Source organism: Notamacropus eugenii, chromosome 1 (genome assembly GCF_028372415.1).
Source record: "Notamacropus eugenii isolate mMacEug1 chromosome 1, mMacEug1.pri_v2, whole genome shotgun sequence".
Taxonomy (NCBI): Eukaryota; Metazoa; Chordata; class Mammalia; order Diprotodontia; family Macropodidae; genus Notamacropus; species Notamacropus eugenii.
Genome location: NC_092872.1, coordinates 447,386,534 through 447,405,641, shown reverse-complemented (window position 1 = coordinate 447,405,641; position 19,108 = coordinate 447,386,534). Strand labels below are relative to the sequence as shown.

Here is a 19,108-nt window from a genome sequence, read left to right as displayed (position 1 = left end):
GACTGGAAAGATAGGAAGAGGTTAGGTTCTGAAGCTCTTTGAACACCAAGCAGAGGATTTTGTATTTAGTCCTGGAAGCAATAGGGACCCACTCTGGAAGCAACAGGGACCCAGTGGAGTTTGTTGAGTAGGGGGATGATGTGGTCAGATGTGCACTTGAAGAAATCAGTTTGCCAACTGAATGGAGGATTGGAGCAGGGAGAGGCTTGAGACAGGCAGACCCACTCTCAGGCTATTACAGTAGTCTAGGTAATGAGGGTCTGCTCCAGCGAAGTGGCAGTGTCAGGGAAGAGAAGAGATTTGAAGAACAAATGACTGTGATTTAGCAAAATTTCATTTAAGTAAGGACAACAGAATTTCATTTTGAAACTGTCAGCCTCTACAAATGTACCTTAAAGTTCTCTGAGGCATATTAATGTTGCTCAGAGAAGTATGCATGTTAGGGTAGGTAAGTATTAATTTAGGGTGTAAAAAAAAGTTACTCTTGTGGCAGCATATCAAGAAGTGTTTATGTTAAACTCTTCTAGTAAAAATAGTTATTTTCCATAGTCATCGTTATTCTTTTGAACTTAGTTAAGCTATTTGGTTCTACTGGCTTTTAATTTTTCTTTTTTGAAATCTATTTGTCTTTAGCTCCAGATTTAAATCTTGAATAAATGTTATAAAACTTTTCAGGCAAATAAATGAAAAGAAATAAGGGTAAGTTTCATTCAGGTGAAATACTGATGTATTTTACAAAATAAAAAAATTATGAAAGTGAGTGTTATTTAAACTTAATCTCCCAGAAATTTAACGATACTCTTGATAAACATGCAGCATTTTAGTATCTTTAATATATCTTGGTGAAGTAGACAACGGTTTCTTTCTTATAAAATGCTAGAAAAGGAAAGCATGTGGGCTTAAGGGGGGGAGGGGTCAATTGGAGGTCTGTTTCTACAAAGTATGTTAGGTTGCTGCCAAAAGAAATATTACCTAGCAGCCATTTACATGTGCCAAGAGAGAGGCCAGGGTAGTCTTGCAGGGGAAATTGTGCAGAGGAGCTGTCAAATTGGATCCCTGAGGATATCAGACAGGAAACAAGGAATGTGATGGTAAAAACCTCTTTGGATGCCTGGGCCCTGCAAGAAGAAAAATTCCCATAGTTAGATTTTTAGTTTTGTTTTAGCACTAAATATTTTATTTAATTAAAAATGTTTTCTAAATTCTAATTAGAGAGTGAGGAATTCACCAAATACTAATACTGTACTGGCTCAGGGTTTCCCTTAAAAAGTTTCTCTTAACAATAACCTGATTGTTAGCTTGAATGAAGCTTGAGGAGACATGAACAAGAAGTTGTTTTGAGCATCAGGTAAAATTGCTATATAAATCTTTCATTATCTCTCATTTTTGCATACCATAATTTTGTATTTGAAATTTATGCATGGTAGGCTTTAAAAGGCGGACAAAATGTTAAACTATAGAGACTTTTAGGTATAATTTTGAAGCATTTATAGTACTTTTATGTTTACAAAGCACTTTATATACATTTTAAAATTTTATCTTCACAGTAATCTTTTGTTAGGTAGTATGCATTTTGTGATTGATGTTTTTTAAAAAACAAATGACACAACCGAGGCAACAGTATTGAATGATGTACCCAGGGACACACAGTAAGTGGTAGCATTGTGATTCAAATCCAGATCTTATATCAAGTGCTATATTATTTTCACTACATTACACTGCATATTCTTGGAGATATAATTGAACAAGATAAGTTCTTTCCTCTTGTTAAAGAAAATAGAAGTTGTAAACTATGGGAGCAGCTAAACTGGAATTTGATCTTTGAAGTCGTTCACCTCCAACCACTCTTCATATTTCTTTCACATGTACATATTAAGAATTTTGGAATCATGGTATTTTAAAATAGGAGGAGATCTTAGAGATTTAATCTAATTTCTTATTTTTCAGATAAGGAAATTGAATTACAGAATGACTAAATTACTTGTTGAAGATCATACCACAGAGTTAGTCTTTCTTCATATAAAACCACATTGATAACTGATACACCCAAGCCTTAATTTTCAGCTAGGAGTTATTGAGGCTTGTATGTAGGTGAATTGGGTGATCAAAATTATAAGGAAAACCAGTGGAGAAACAAATACAGTGCATACAGTATAACTTAGATATCATAATACTAACTATTAGGTCTATCTATTCTCAGATCTAATACATGCTTTTTGTCTAGTAGAAATGACTAGGCAGTACAGTGCATAGAGTACTGGATGTGGAGTCAGGAAGGTCCAAGTTCAAATTTGACTTCAGATACTTACTAACTGTGGGACCCTGGGCAAATCATTTAACCTCTGTCTTGACTTAGTTTCCTTCTCTGTAAAAGTGGCATAATAGTAATAGTACCTATTTCCTCTAGTTGTTGAGGATAAAATGAGGTAATATTTGTAAAGCATTTTGAAAACCTTAAGGTGCTATGTAAATGCTAAATACCATTATCATTATTTTAAAAATTGTTGTAATTTTGTAAAATTATTTCTGTTCCATGGATTGAGACTTTGTGTTTTGGTTGTTGTGATGAGTTCTTAATTGAAAAAAGGTTATGAAATACAAGGGAAAAAAGCGATCATCTCCCTCACTGTGGTCACAAATCCTCATGGAAACTGTTGAATCAGTGACCTAGTTTGAAACCCCCATCTCATGCAAACTTATACAGTAGAGTACCTTGCTGAGCTGTGTAGCTCATCTCTAGATGAAAATGTTAAAATAATAGGTATGTTAAAGCCTCTTATGCTATTTTTGCCTTCCTGGTGTGTAGCTCATCTCAGTATTATTGAAATTGCTAATCAGGATGTAATGAGTTCCTATTGGTAACATTTGAAGAGAAGAACCCTAAGTTTAATTTGCCTAGAAATGTAGGTTTTAAATTGTTGAACTTCATAGTAAAGGACAGTCTTTTAAGCAGCCAGGAAGTATCAGTTTATATATCAGTAGACAACAATTTGGATTATGTAAAGACTATATAAAACAAAAAAATGCATAGGCTGACATGTGATACATGAAAGAGAAATAATCCTTCATCCCAACATTGTGTGTTCTGCAAAATGGAACTTATTCCATCATAGAGAAATGTGGTTCTTTGATAAAGTCGTATCAGTTATTTTATTTCTTTTAAATTAAATTTTTAAATTTGTTTTCAGTGTTTGACAATCACTTTCATATATCTTAGATTTTTTTCCCATCCCTCCTCCTCATTTCCCTTTCCATCCCTACTCCTTCCCTGAGACAGTGTACAATCTTATATAGATTCTACATGTACTTTCCTATTAAATACATCTTGCATAGAAGAATTAAACTGAATGGGAGAAACCATAAAATAAAATAAAACAAAACATAATACAAAAGAAAATGGTCTGTTTCTATATGCATTCCAATTCCATAGTTCTTTCTCTGGAAGTGGAAGGCATTTTGCCTTGGGTTCATTGGAAATTTTTTAAGTCCATGCATTTCAATAAAGTACTAAGTCTAGCAGAAAAATTCCTCACATGCTGTGGTTATTGCTGTGTACAAAGTTTTCCTGGTTCTGCTCTTTTCACTCAGCATCAGTTCATGTAAGTCTTTCCAGCCTTCTCTGAAGTCTTCTAGTTCATTGTTTCTCATAGCACAATAGTATTCATTACATTCATATACCACAACTTGTTCAGCCATTCCCCAATTGATGGGCATCCCCTTGATTTCCAGTTTTTGGCCATTGCTCAGAGAGCTGTTATAAATATTTTTGTGCATGTGGGACCCTATCCCATTTCTGTGATCTCATTGGGATAGAGTCCCAGAGCAATATTGCTGGGTCCAAAAAAGGTATGCACATTTTTGTAGCCCTTTGGGCATAGTTCCAAATTGCTCTCCAGAATGGTTGCATCAGGACACAGCTCGATCAACAATGAATTAGTGTTCCAGCTCTCCCACATCTTCTCCAACATTTATCATCTTCCTGTTTTGTCATGTTAGCCAATCTGATAGGTGTGATGTGGTACCTCAGAGTTGTTTTGATTTGCATCTCTCTAATCAATAGTGATTTAGAGCATTTTGTCATATGATTATAGATAGCTTTAATTTCTTCCTCTGAAAACCCTCTTTTTCATATCCTTTGACTGTCAATTGGGGAATGACTTGTATTCTTGTAAATTTGACTCAGTTCTCTATATATTTTAGATGTGAGACCTTTATCACAGACACTAGTTGCAAAAATTTTCCCAGTTTTCTGCTTTCCTCCTAATCTTGGTTGCGTTTGGTTTGTGTGTGCAAAACCTTTTCAATTTAGTGTAATCAAAATTATCCATTTTGCACTTCATTATGTTCTCTATCTCTTGTTTGGTCATAAATTTCTCCATTCTCCATAAATCTGACAAATACACTATTCCTTGCTTCCCTAATTTATTTATAGTATCAATCTTTATGCCTAGATCATGTATCCATTTGGACTTTATTCTTATGTATGGTGTCAGGCTTTGGTCTATGCCCAGTTTCTGCCACACTGTTCTCCATTATTCCCAGCAATTTTTGTCTAACGGTGAGTTCTTATCCCAGAAGCTGAGGTCTTTGGGTTTATCAAACAATAGATTGCTATATTCATTGACTACTGTGTTTTGAGTACCTAACCTATTCCACTGGTTTACCCCTCTGTTTCTTAGCCAGTACCAAGTGGTTTTGATGATTGCTGCTTTATAATACAGTTTGAGATCTGGTAGGGGTAGGCCCTAGCATTTTTTTTCATTAGTTCCCTTGATATTCTGGACCTTTTGTTCTTCCAGATGAGTTTTGATATTATTTTTTTCTAGTTGTAGAAAATAATTAAGTTTATTAATTTGGTAGAATTGTCATTATTATTATATTAGCTCGGCCTATCCACGAGCAGCTGATGTTTTTCCACTTACTTAGATCCGACTTTATTTTTGTAATTGTGTTCAGATAGTCCCTGGGTTTGTTTTGGCAGATAGACTCCCAGATATTTTATGGTGTCTACTGTAGCTTTAAATGGGATTTCTCTTTCTATCTCTTGTTGTTGGGCTTTGTTAATAATATATAGAAATGCAGATGATTTATCTGGGTTTATTTTGTAACCTGAAACTTTGCCAAAGTTGTTTATTATTTCAAGTAGTTTTTTACTTGATTCTCTGGAATTCTCTAAGTATATCGTCTACAAAGAGTGATAACTTAGTTTCTTCTTTGTCTATTCTAATTTCTTCAATTTCTTTTTCTTCTCTTATTGCTACAGCTGGCATTTTTAATGCCATATTGAATAACAGTGGTGATAATGGACATCTTTGTTTCACCCCTGATTTTATTGGAAATGCATCTAGCTTGTCCCCATTGCATATAGTGCTTGCTGATTGTTTTAGGTAGATAATGCTTATTATTTTATGGAAAATTCCATTTATTCCTGTGCTTTCCACTGTTTTCAATAGGAATGGGTGTTGTATTTTGTCAAAGGCTTTTTCTGAATCTATTGAGATAATCATGTTGTTTCTTTTAGTTTTGTTATTGATATGATCAGTAATGCTAATAGTTTTTCTAATATTGAACCAGCCCTGTATTCCTGGTATAAATCCTACCTGGTCATAATGTATTTTTCTCGGGACAAGTTGCTGTATTCTTTTTGCTAATATCTTATCTACAACTTTTGGATCTATATTCACTAGAGAAATTGGTCTATAATTTTCTTTCTCTATTTTGTCTCCTGCTGGTTTAGGTATCAGAACCATATTTGTATCTTAAAAAGAATTTGGTAGGACTCCTTCTTCTGCAGTTTTCCCAAATAGTCTATATAGCATTGGAATTAACTGTTCTTTAAATGTTTGATGGAATTTACTTGTAAATCCATCTGACCCTGGAGATTTTTTCCATTGATGACTTGTTCAATTTCTTTTTCTGAGATGGATTTACTTAAGTACTCAACTTCCTCTTCTGTTACACTGGGCAATTTATATTTTTTAAAATAATCATCCATCTCATTTAGATTGTCAAATTTATGGGCATACAGTTGGACAAAGTAGTTTCTAATTATTGTTTTAATTTCCTCCTCACTGGAGGTTAGTTCACCCTTTTCATTTTTGATATTGGTAATTTGGTTTTCTTCTTTCTTTTAATCAAATTGACCAAAGGTTTATCAATTTTACTGTTTTTTTTTTCATAAAACCAACTCTTAGTATTATTTATTAGTTCAATAGTTTTCTTAATTTCAGTTTTATTAATCTGTCCTTTGGTTTTCAGTATTTCTAATTTGGTATTTACTTAGGGATTTTCAAGTTGTTCTTTTTGTAGCTTTCTCAGCTGCATGCCCAATTCATTGATCTCCTCTTTCTCTATTTTATTCATGTAGGCATTCAAAGATATAAAACTTCCCCAAAGAACTGCTTTTGCAGTATCCCATAAGATTTGGTAGGTTGTCTCATTATTGTCATTCTCTTGAGTGAAGTTGTTGGTTGTTTCTATAATTTGTTGTTTAACCCACTCGTTCTTTAGGATTAGATTGTTTAGTTTCCAAGTAATTTTTGGTTTATATTTCCATGGCCTTTGATTACATATAATTTTTATTGCATTATGATCTGAGAAGGATGCATTGACTATCTCTGCCTTTCTGCACTAGATTGTGAGGTTTTTATGACCCAGTACATGGTCAGTTTTTGTATATGTTCTATGTACCACTGACAAAAAGGTATATTCCTTTCTATCCCCATTCAGTTTTCTCCAGAGATCTGTCATATCCACCTTATCCAGAGTTTTATTCACCTCCTCAGCTTCTTTCTTGTTTATTTTGAGGTTAGATTTATCAAATTCAGAGAGTGGGAGATTGAGGTCCCCCACTAGTATAGTTTTGCTGTCTGTTTCTTCCTATAACTCCCTTAATTTCTCCTCTAAAAATCTGGATGCTATACCACTTGGAGCACATATGTTTAGTAATGAAATTGCTTCATTGTCAATGGTGCTTTTTAGCAGGATATAGTTTCCTTCCTTATCTCTTTTGATTAGATCTATTTCTGCTTTTGCTTTGTCTGAGATTAGGATTGTGGATTGCTACCCCTGCCTTTTTTTACATCAGCTGAAGCACAATATATTCTTTTCCAACCTTTTACCTTTACCCTGTGTGTATGCCCCAGTTTCAAATGTGTTTCTTGTAAATAACATATTGTTGGATTATGGTTTTTAATCCATTCTGCTGTCTCCATCTTATGGGAGAGTTCATCCCATTCTCATTCACAGTTATGATTACTATCTCTGTCTTTCCCTCCATCCTCTTGTTTATGCTTTTAAGTTCCCCTTCTCCCTTCCCCTCTACAATAGAGTTTTAATTTTTGACCATGGCCTCCCTCAGTCTTCCTTCCCTTTTTTCAGCCCCCCTCCCTTTTAATCCCCCTTTCCCTTACTACTTCTTCCCTCCCTTTTAGCCTCCCCTCACTTTTCTTTTCCCCTTCCCCTCCTACTGCCTATAGAGATAGTTGTATTTCTATATTTAACTGAGTTTTCTATTCCCTCCTTGAATCCAATCAGATGAGAGTACTTCTCAAACAGTGCTCATCTCCCTCCCCTCTTTCCCTCTTCTGTAATATATTTTAGTGCCTCTTCCTGTGATATAATTTATTTTTTCTGCCTCTTCCTTTTCACATCTCCCATTAGTATCCCTTCACACCCTTGATGATTTGTTATCATCACATCATTTAATTTATACCCACTCCCTCTATCTACGTATGTCCCTTTTATATATCATCTTAAATAGACAATTCTCAAGATTAACAAGTATCATTTTCCCTTCTACGGATGTAAGCAGTTTGCCCATGTTGAGTAACAAGTTTTTTTTCCCCCCTGTTTACCTTTTTATTCTTCCCTTGAGACCTGTGTTTGAAGATCGAATTTTCTATTGAGTTCTGGCCTTTTCATCAGGAAGGTCTAGAAATCCCTTATTTCACTGAATGTCCATCTCCTTGCCTGAAATGTTATCAACTTTACTAGGTAGTTAATCTTTGGTTGTAGTCTCAGCTCATTTGCCTTACAGAATATCGTATTCCAAATATCGTATTCCAATTCCTTTCATCTTTTAATGTAGAAACTGCGAGGTCCTGTGTGATTCTGACTGTAGTTCCACGATATTTGAATTGTTTCTTTCTGGCTGCCTGCAGTATTTTCTCTGTCACTTGATAGTTCTGGAATTTGGCAACCATGTTCCTTGGTGTTTTTAATTTGGAATCCCTTGCAGGAGGTGAATGATGGATTCTTTTCGATGAATTTTTGCCCTGTGGATCTAGGACTTCTGGGCAATTTTCCTTGATGATTTCTTGGATGATATTGTACAGGCTTTTTTTTTCATAATGACTTTCTAGTAGACCAATAATCCTTAGATTTCCTCTCCTGTATCTATTTTCCAGGTCAGTTGTTTTTCTAATTAGATATTTTACATTTTCTTCTATCTTTTCATTCTTTAGATTGATTCTGTTTGACTGATTCTTGATGTCTCATAAATTCATTGGCTTCTACTTGCCCGCTTCTAATTTTTTATCAAATTATTTTCTTCAGTTAACTTTTGCATCTCCTTTTCCATCTGTCCAGTTGTTCCTTTTAAGGAGTTATTTTCTCCCTTTAGGTGTTGTACTTCCTTTTCCATTTGTCCAATTTTCCTTTTAAATTCTTCTGTGATTTCTTTTTTCATATTTTTAAAGTCATTGGTCAGTTTTTCTTCTATTTCTCCAATGTGGCTTTTAAAATCCTTCCTGAGCTCTTCCAAGAAGGCTTTTTGTGCTTCAGACTAGTTCATATTCCCTTCTGAAGTTTCAGATGAGAGTACAGTCTCAATGCTGACCTCTTTGATATTTGTGTTTTGATCTTTGTCCCCACAGAAAGATTCTATGGTCTTTTCTGCTTTGCTTCTTACTCATGGTAATCACCCTTTCCCTGGCTTTTAAAGTAGATCTCTGCATCTGGGGCACAGGGGATTCTGTCCCATGGTTCTTGTGCCTAAAATTTGAGACTTTGTGTCTTGTGGCCTCTGGTTGTTTCAGCTAGAAGCTAAAGTGCTGCAGCTTACCTGGTGCTGAGCTGACTGATGTTGGAAAGCAGAGGCCTGGTGATGTCTTTTTGGGTTTCCCTGCAGTTACCCTGGAGCTAGCTCTTTAAGTGTGGGGGAGGGGTGCTTTGTCCACAGGAGGTCTCCTCTGCTGAGCTAGAGCATAGGCAAGCCCAGCAGTTGGTGATCCCATCTGCGATAGTGTCTTTCCGATTCCTCTGCGGTGCTGAGGCACTCCTGGGGTCCTGGTGTTGGCAGTTGAGGGCTTCATGCCCTGGGGCTCAGGATCTTCTCCCAGTTTGCTGGGGTGGGGCTGTCTGGGACAGTTCTGGTCCTGCGTTGGTCCCCGTCAGCCACAGCAAGACAGACCCTCCTTAGTGATTTTTCTAGCCTCATGGGCTAAGAGACTGTTTATCCCTTCTGCTGCTCCCACTGTTCCAGGGTTTTTCACAGGGAGATATTCTCTGGGCTCATCAAGGTCAGCAAGGGGAGGGAGATAGCAATTACTGATCACTCTGTCATTTTGGCTCCCAGAACCGGAAATCCATATGAGTTATTTTCCAAAAAGAAATATGGAATTGGCAGACAGATAGAACTTTAAGTAATTTAGAGTGGAATGTAAATAAGGAGTCTGCAATAAAAAGATATCAATTCCATTGTAGCTTGAAAGACAAAGGATAGGACTCTGAGAGAAGTATCCCTTGAAAAGGGAATACACAGAAGTGTCATATAGAAGACTGTAAGGAAGGGGTATGGGAGAAAAGCTACATGATATTTCTTTCAGTTATTGCCACAAGATGACATAGTCAAGGATAGGTCATATATTTTTTGAAGAATATAGAGTAATCTTCCTTTTTTGAAAGTGTTACCCAAATCATCAAAGGAATATTGTAGGTATACTTTACATATATTTTAACAAAGCATGTGACAGAATCTCATGCTATTTGTGTAAAAAAGTTGGAAAGATGTGGGCTAGATGTTGTTCCATTTAGATAGAACTGGCTAGTTGAATCATTAAAGGTTCACTGTCTCTAGTGGGGTGCACTAGGGATCTTTGTTGCTTAACATTTTTTTCTTTACCTTGGAGAAAGGTGAAGATGGTGTGCTTATCAAATTTTCAGAAGACCCAATGCTTAGCACAGTGCCTAACACTTAGCATAGTGCCTGATACAGAGTGGCCTATTAATAAATATTGAATTGATTATTGACAGAGATAGCAAATAGAGTCATTGACTGAATTAGGTTCCAGCAAGATCTCAAGAACTAGTATTTTTTAAATGTATTTTTATTTACTATTTTATTTTTTACCAATTACATGTAAAAACAGTTTTCAGCATTCATTTTTAAAATTGATGAAATGTTTAATAGGGATAAATGTGAAGTCTTGCACTTGGTTAAAAACAGCTTCAGAAGTACAAGATGAGGGAAATATTGCTAGGCAACTTTTTTTTTTTCTGAAGAAGAGCAGAGAGTTTTAGTGGATGGTTATCTCAAAGCAAGGCAGCTGTGTGCTAGCCAGAAAAAAAAGGTAATGAAGTCTTAGCCTGCCCAGGGGTAGGTAATATTCCTATTGTACTTTGCCCTGGTTGGACCACATTAGTAATTTTGTGCTTAGTTCTCAGCCCTGTGGTTTAGGAAGGATGCTGATAACTTTAAGTGTTCAGATGAAGATTGATTGAGGAACTGGGGTTATTTTGGAGAAGAGGAGACTTAACGGATACATAATAGCTGTCTTTAAGTATTTTAAGGGGATTGTCTTTAAGTATTTTAGAGGTATTGGTTTTTTAACTTTAACAGAGTTTCAGGTTATAAAATAAATATACAGAAGTCAACAGGATTTTCAGATATTACAAGCATAACTCAGCAGGAGGAAATAGAGAAATTCCATTTGAAATAACTACAGAATATATAAAATACTTGGAAATCTATTTACTAAGGCACAGAAAAGGAACTACATGACTATAGCTACAAAACATTTTTTTACAGAAAAAAATGTTTTGTTGTTTCAGTTATTTCAGTCATGTCGATTCTTTGTGGCTACATTTGGGGTTTTCTCATCAAAGATTCTGGAATGGTTTGCCATTTTCTTCTCCAGCTCATTTTACACTTGAGGAAATGAGGGAAATAGTCGAGGGCTTTGCCCAGGGTCATACAACTAGTAAGTGTTTGAGGCCAATTTTGAACTTGGGAAGAGTCTTCCTGACTCCCAGCCTGGCACTCTCTACATTGCACCATCTAAATAATGATAAACCTAAATAATTGGAGGGATGTTAATTACTCATGGATAACCTAAGTCAATATAGTAAAAAAGTCAATACTACTTAAATGAATTTGCTTATTTAGTGCCATACCAATCAAACCACTAAAAGATTCCTTCGTAGAATGAGAAACAAAGTTCTTCTAGAGTAACAAAACGTCAAGATTTAAGAGAAATAATGAAAAAAAAACTGGAAAGGAAAGGAGCCTAAAAGTACTATATCTCAAATTATATTACGAAATAGTAATCATCAAAACAATTTGACTCTGGCTAAGAAATAGAAAGACTCATCGCAGTAACATATTTAATACCTTATATATTGAAGCAAATGAACCTAGTAGCCAAGTGTTTGGTAAACCTGAAGATTGTCTGTTGGAGTAAGGACTCACTATTGGATCAAAACTACCAGGAAAATTGTAGTAGTCTGTTAGAAATTAGGTTTAGATTGACACCTCACACCATATACCAAGGTAAGCTACAAATGGAAACATGACTTAGATATAAAAGGACACATTGATGGGGTTTGGGATCTGGACCCCCCAAAAGAAAAGACTCTTAGTCCTTGAACTTTTCCATGAATTTCAGGAACCCAGCCCCTGAACCCAGATCCCCTGTGTTTGCCTGAGGTGTCAGGGTTTTTTCAGTATAATCCTTTCTACTGTCCTTTAATTATGGCCCCCAACCCAGCCCAACCCTTCATTCTGTTATCTCCAGACTATCCCAGGTTTCTTGCCACTCCTAGATCCCATCCAAATCTTCCCTCAGTCATTTCGCCTTTAAAAGCATCAGTCTTGTTCCTGTCAAATGCCCAGACTCACTACGAGTCTGACTCAATTGTATTTGTGTCACCAATAAAGTTGCTACTTTGACTAGAAGGCTGGAGTGGTCAAATTCTTTCAAAGCAGATCCTTGCCTTATACCCTTACATTTCAGGATTCCCAGCAGCCCTAGGCTGCAACAACACCATAAACAAATTATAAGCTCCAGGAAGAATTTATCTTTGGATGTATGGATAGGGGAAGAGTTTGTGACCAAAGAATATAGAGGTTAGAGAAGATAAAATGAAAAATTTTGAGTGTATAAAATTTAAAGTTTTTGCACAAACAAAATCAATTCAGCTACAACTAGAAGGGAAACAATTAAGTGGGGGAGAATCCTTGTAGCAAGTTTCCAAAATACACAGAAAGCTGATTTAAATTTTTAAGAGTAAGAGGAATATTAAAAGATCACGAGTGTACATTTTTGAAGAAGGAAACTAGGATATCAATGGCTACACTAAAATAAATGCTCCAAATCACTCATAGTTAGAGAATACAAATTGAAACAGCTCTGAGTTTCTACTTTTTTTTGTGATAAGGTTGGTAAAAAAAAATGACAAAAGGAAAAGGACATTTCTTGGAAAGGCTATGGGAAAACAGGCACAGCAATGTATTATTGCTAATCTGAATTAGTCTAGTGAGTCATTCTGAAAATCAACGTAGAACAATGCTTAGATATTCACTAAGTTTTGCATACCCATTGACTCAATGATACCAGTAAATACATCTATAAAAGAGATCAAAGAAAGAGGGAAAGGCCTTATGTAATAGTAGTGGTAATGATGATAAAAATGATAGGTAGTATTTATATAATGCCTTCTTTATATAGTGCTAACTTCTTTTCATATATCTCATTTGTTCCTCACAAAAACTCTTGAGAGGTAGGTGCTATTTTTATCCTCATTTTACAGTTGAGGAAACTGAGGCAAATATTTGTAGCTTCTCTTTTTGTAGTGGCATAGAATTGGAAACTAAGAGGGTAGACATCAATTGAGGAACAATTGAAAGAAATTATAGTATATAAATGTAATGGGATTGTATTGTGTCCTAAGAAGTGACAAAGTTTCAAAGAGACCTGGGAAGACTTGCATGAACTGATGTGTAGTGAAGGGAGCAGAACTAGGCAAGCAGTTTATACATTAATAAAATCATTGTAAAGACATTTTGAAAGACTTAAGAACTCTCTGATCAGTGTGATGATAAACAATGATTCCAGGGATCAGTTGATGATTTATGGTATCATTCTGATGGAGAGGTGATAATTCCAGATGTGGAATGAGACACACAATTTTATACATAGGTAATATGGGAATTAATTTTACTTGGTTGTATTTGTGTTACAGAGATCTTTTTTCCAATATCAGGGAGGTAGGAGAAAGAAAAAATAAATGATTATTAATTGAAAAACTTTTTTTAAAGAACCTGATTACCCTACCTTAAGAATAAAACTGTCCAGAATTTTTGAACAACAAAGCTCTAATTGACCAAATCCACAAATTGCCACTAGAGAAAAACCCTATTCTAGAAACTTGAAGGCAGGTTCTATTTAAATTTAGTAATTTCATTAACAACCAGTTTTTCAAGCTGCAAGGAAAAAGATCTTTAAATATAAAGAAATGCCAATTCAGTAATCCAGTATTATTTTGTAGTCTTGAGAATTTGAAGAAGTGAATGGAATAGTGTCTTCCAAAATTTCAAGGAGTTCAACCTGCAGCCCTGATGGATGTTCAATAAAAGAGAATCATTTGAAGCATTTCTTCAAAAAACTTAGAAATAACTGGGGATCAGCAGAATATTTGACTTGTAAATACCTCAAATGATAGAAATATAGGAAAGATAAATAAGTACAATCATCAGAAATGCTCAAGCTATCAATTTTTACACATTTTTGATAGCCTTTAAAAAACAAATTTTTATTGATATTTTTTGTTTTTATATTACCTATATCCCACTATATGACTTCCTTTACCCCCTCTGACAGAGTTACTTCTTGCAATAAAGTATTGGAAAAGGAAGGGGAAAAATGTGCAAATCTAAATAACTTCAACAAAGTTGAATGTTATATGTATTATCCCATATTCCATGTTCCTTGTTCCCTCACTTCTGAAAAGGCGATTGTGGTGGGGATTTCCATCTTAGATATCTTCTTTGGAGTCAAACTTGGTCATTATAATTTAACAGTATTTAATTTTTGTTGTTGTGTTTACGTTGAAGTCATTGACTAGACAGGTGAACAGCAAGAGTTTGGGCTGTGAGAGATAGATGGCACTAAAAACATTGCAGAGTAGGAAGTGGGGTGAAGGTAGGGAATAGAAAATTATCTGCCCAAAAGAGGAAGGAATATTTCTATTATGATGGGAAGTAAAGTGTTTTTCTGGAGGGAATTTTCTCATTGGGAGGTTACTTCCCTGAGAGAAGATTGTACTTCTGAGGATTTTTTTTTTTGTGCACTGAAGCAGAAGGATGAAATCCCAAGGGTAGCCAGTCCCCAGAGTGGTAAAGAGGATTGTAGGGGAGTAGGACTACTGGGTAGGATAAACTGGCATAGGAATGTTAAGAGATCAAGGTAAGGACAAGGTCTTATCCCTTTGTGGGATTTCTACCACGTGACACTTCTTCCGTTCAGCCTTATTTCTTACGTGAATTGATTTTTTTCCTCTAGCAGTGAGGTATAGCAGAAATAAGGGAAGCATCAGTAAAATCTATACATCTACATAGAAATGGGGTAGAAGAGGGAGTTCACATTTTGTGCTTTATAAACTCTAATCTCATGAAGAACTCAGAGAAAATGAAAGACAAGTAAGGGTGTAACTTATATTTGGAGACTAGAATATAGTATAGCCTGGAAGAAGGACAAAGAAGGACAAGCAAAGGAAAACTTTTTGGAAAAGGACACTGCTAAAGAATGTTACTTAAAATAAGAGGTTGCAGGGGAGGGGAAAGGAAAATTTTTGAAGCACATGCTTGACTGGACAAGAAAAGAGATCAAAAGAGGAGGAGGAAAGAATAACTAAAAAGAAGTGAACAGTTTAAGAAAAGTCAAGAACTTGAGATAGTGTGGGTAAATAGAAGTGATGAGGGGCAGGAAGAGACTGTGGGAGTAGATTACACTAGAGTCAAAGTTATGTTAAGTAAAACTAATTGTAGGGGCAAAATGTTCACTTACAATAATAGGATAAAGATAAACACAAAAGCATAAATGGTGAAAAGCATGTTTAATAATCACAACCTTAAGCTTACGCTTGGACTATAATAGCTTTCTGATTAGTCTTCCTTCCTCAAGTTTCTTCCTCCTCCAGTCTATCACTCAGCTTCTGAAGTGATTTTTTTCTAAAGTGGAGATTTGACTTTGTCACTTCTCTACTCAATAAATTTCATTTATTTCCAAGGATCAAATACAGAATTCTCTGGCAATTGAAAGCCTTCATAACCTTGCTCCTTCTTATCTTCTGTTGGTTTTTTTTTTTTTTACTTTTTATTCCCTTCCACATTGTCTACTCTCCAGTAAAACGCTAGCCTTCTTGCTGTTCTCATAATCTGACTTTGTAACTTTCCACCTGCCATTCTCGCCTGAAAGGCTCTTCCTCATCTTCATATCTTGGTTTCCCTAATTTCTGTAAAGACAGCTCAAATTCTGCCATTCTGCTGGAGGCCTTTCCCGGTATCTTCTCTCCCTCTGTCCTCTCCATTCGTTTTGAAATTGCCTTCTCTATACTCTGTATATATCTTGTATGTCTTACGTAGTGATTTTCAGGTTGTTGCCTGTATTAGAATGTGAGCTCCTGAGTGCAGGGACTGTGGTTTTGCCTGTCTGTGTTCTCAGTGCTTAGCATAGGTACCTGGTAAATGTTGTTCAGTTGTTTTTCAGTTATGTCCAACTCTTAATGACCCTTTTGGGGTTTGTTTGGTTGTTTGGTTGTTTTTTTTTTGGCAAAAGTACTAGAGTACTTTGCCATTTCCTTCTCCATCTCATGTTACAGATGAGGAACAGAGGCAAACAGGGTTAAGTGACTCGTCAGGGGTCACACAGCTAGTGTCTGAGATTGTATTTAGTAAGGGCCTAATAAATGTTTGTTGACTGGATACCTAAAGCATAAAAGAATTAAACACTTCAGTAAAATGAAAGGCTAGAAGAATGAAAAAGAAAACAAAATTCACCAATTTACTGTGAGAAGAGATACATCTAAAAATAAAGGCATATAAAATAAAAATGAATAGTTTGGCCAAAATTTATTATGCATCAAGTGATTTTCCCAAAAACACTGTGGTGTAATCATGATTCCAAAATAATTACTTTTCCACCAAATGATGCTATACTTCCCTGATTTATTAATAAAGATTAAGCTGAACCTATGTTAAGTTTAGCTGCAATCATAAATATTGTGGGATATAGGTTTAGATGACATGCCTTTGAAGATTTCTATGCCCAGGGCTAATCTAAGAAATTAGAGTTTGAGAATGGCCTGTGTAGAGAATGGTTGATTAAACACTGCCTTTACTTAAAATCCATCCTGACATTATTCTTGCTTCCTTCTCTCCCAAATCTCTGGTCCTCCCTCCCTCCCCAGCTCCACTCTGAGCAGTAACTAAGTGGTACCAGTTTGAATCCCTTCCAATTCTAACATTCTGTGTTCTCTGATCAAAATTTGGAAGAGTTGGAAAGAAGGTTAAAGAAGTTATTTGTGAGACAGAGACTACCTACAATGAATTCAAACTAGACTAAGACATTTAAATACCCTGGCATGATCTGAAAATTGGGTCCATTTGTTGTTTGAGACTTCAGTAAAACAGGCAACTTAATCATAAAATAAATTCTTGAATGCCATGGAGAATAAGTGTTTTTTGGGTCATTAACAAGGTATGCATTAAAACATATTAAAAGTATTCTTCATTATATTGCTTTCTGATTTCTAGCTGGGGTCTAGGTGGAATTAACTAAACCGTTTCAGAAAGAAGATAGAGACAATGGTAGTGTTTGTTAGGGTTCAGGGTTGGAGATAGGAGCACAATTTGCAAGGAACATAGTTGGAAAAAGAATGTGTGGTATAAAGGAATGAACATTAGTTTCATATTAGCTTATATTCATATGGTACTTAAAGATTTGCAAAGTATCTTCCTTATAACAACTGTACTGATAGGTATATTGAAATAGTATGATCCATATTTTACAGATGAGAAGACTCAAGCAGAGAAAGGTCAAGTAACTTCCATAGGGTCACAAAACTATGAAATATCAGAGCTGGGAATTAAGTCTAAGTCTCCTGACTCTGGGTCCAGTGCTGTCTCTATCATACCATATTGTATCTGGTATCAGTTACAATACTTTTTTTGCTTTTGGAGTTAGAAGACATGGGTTTGAAGTCTGATTCTGCTCAAGCAAGTCACTTAACTTTTTTGTTCCTAGTTTCCTGTTAGATAGAAAGAAGGGTTGAACTAGATGATGGCTTAGATACCTCTCCAGCTCTCGATACTACAGTTCTATGAAATGATAAGATCTCTTCACTATACTGGTTTTCAGCACACGTAGACTTTTACAGTTTGGTTACCATCCAGTGTAGGGGTCTGTGAAGAGAAGGTAGAAAGGGTTTTGGCAGAGAAGGAAGAAAGTAGCAGGACTGATTCTGGGTGAAGAAAACAAAACATAAAATGTCAGGGCTGAAAGGGACCTTTAGAAATTTCTAGTCCAGTGTTTTTATTTCATGGATGAAGATTGAAGCCAGAGAATTGCAAAGTTTAGGCTGGTGTTACATAGCTTCATAGTGGCAGAGTGGACACTGGATACTTAGGCTTCTATCTTTTTATGCTGCACTCTTTCCACTGTACCGTATTGTAGTTATGTTAGAAAATCTCTTTTCCATATTCTCCCTCATGTTTGGTACATTTTTAAGCCAAGAAATGCTGCTTGTCAGAGCCACTAGATGATTTTAATACATTTGTATTGGGGAAAGGGAAGACTCTAAGCACTGAAGTGAAATTTTGCTAATTTATCCAGTTCCAGCAAGGGTGAGGGTTCTTGGAAATGTCTGGTGATCACCTTCAGAATCTCCATAGATGTTTCCCTCTATCTTTATCTTTCACTACTTAAACCTGCTTTTCATTAAGCATCTGAATTGCTGATAGATATTTAAATTCAATTTTGTTTTTGTTTTATTTGGTCATGAAGAGGAAAAGTAAACAAGCATTTCTTAAATGCTTTACATGTATTATCTAATTTGATCCTCACAAAACTCTGGGATGGTTGAGGAAACTGAGGCAAAGAGAGCTTAAATGACTTGCCCAGAGTCACACAGCTTGTAAGTGTATGAAGCTGGATTTGAACTTGGGTCTTCCTGACTTTAGAACCGGCACTGTGCCACCTAGCTCCTTAATACCAAGTACACTAGTATTGTTTTCTCCTGTTTTTCACTTCAAATGCATAGTATTTCAAATTTATATTCAATATGTATATATTAAATATATATCTACTAATTGTGAGGTACTGTGTTTGGTGCTGGGGCTATGAGAATGAAAAAAATGCATAGTTCCTGTCTACAAGGAGGGGAAACCTATACAAAAATTACTGTAATGTAGATTAAAATATATGTATAGAAGAAATATCTAAAAATTTCCTGAGAGATTTTTGGGACCAAAGGATCATAGGATACTCTTACCTTTAGGGCAGCAGGAAAGGCATCATGGAGGCTATGCTATGGAGTTTTGTAGGGCAGGAGGGTGGGGGGAAAGATTTCCACTGAGGATCAAGGACAGTATGTATAAATATTCAGAAGTGGAAGAGGGGAGGAAAAAGACTGGAGAAGAGCTAGTAGTGTCATTTATTACTTGTTTTTATAAGCATTTTTAACTCTCCCTCTCACAGGTACCTCCTCCCTTGTCCAAATGTCTGTCTCATTCTGCATTTCAAATTCCTCACCTTGCTGGCAAGATTTAGGTGGCAAGTTTCATCTTCAGTCCTCTGGACTTGTGGTTTATCATCACAACAATCAGAATTCT

At 35.7% G+C, this 19,108-nt stretch overlaps 1 protein-coding gene and 1 long non-coding RNA gene across 6 annotated transcripts in view; one reads left to right on the top strand and one right to left on the bottom strand.

The window, feature by feature from the left end:
* Positions 1-19,108, top strand: part of SCAI (suppressor of cancer cell invasion) — a 204,543-nt gene that overhangs the window by 22,355 nt on the left and 163,080 nt on the right. The window lies entirely within an intron of this gene.
* On the bottom strand, positions 806-19,103 carry LOC140519155 (uncharacterized). Its single transcript, XR_011972112.1, has 3 exons — positions 19,029-19,103; positions 17,572-17,680; positions 806-1,118 (listed from the first exon to the last, which is right to left on the bottom strand). It is a non-coding gene; the product is annotated as an uncharacterized lncRNA (long non-coding RNA).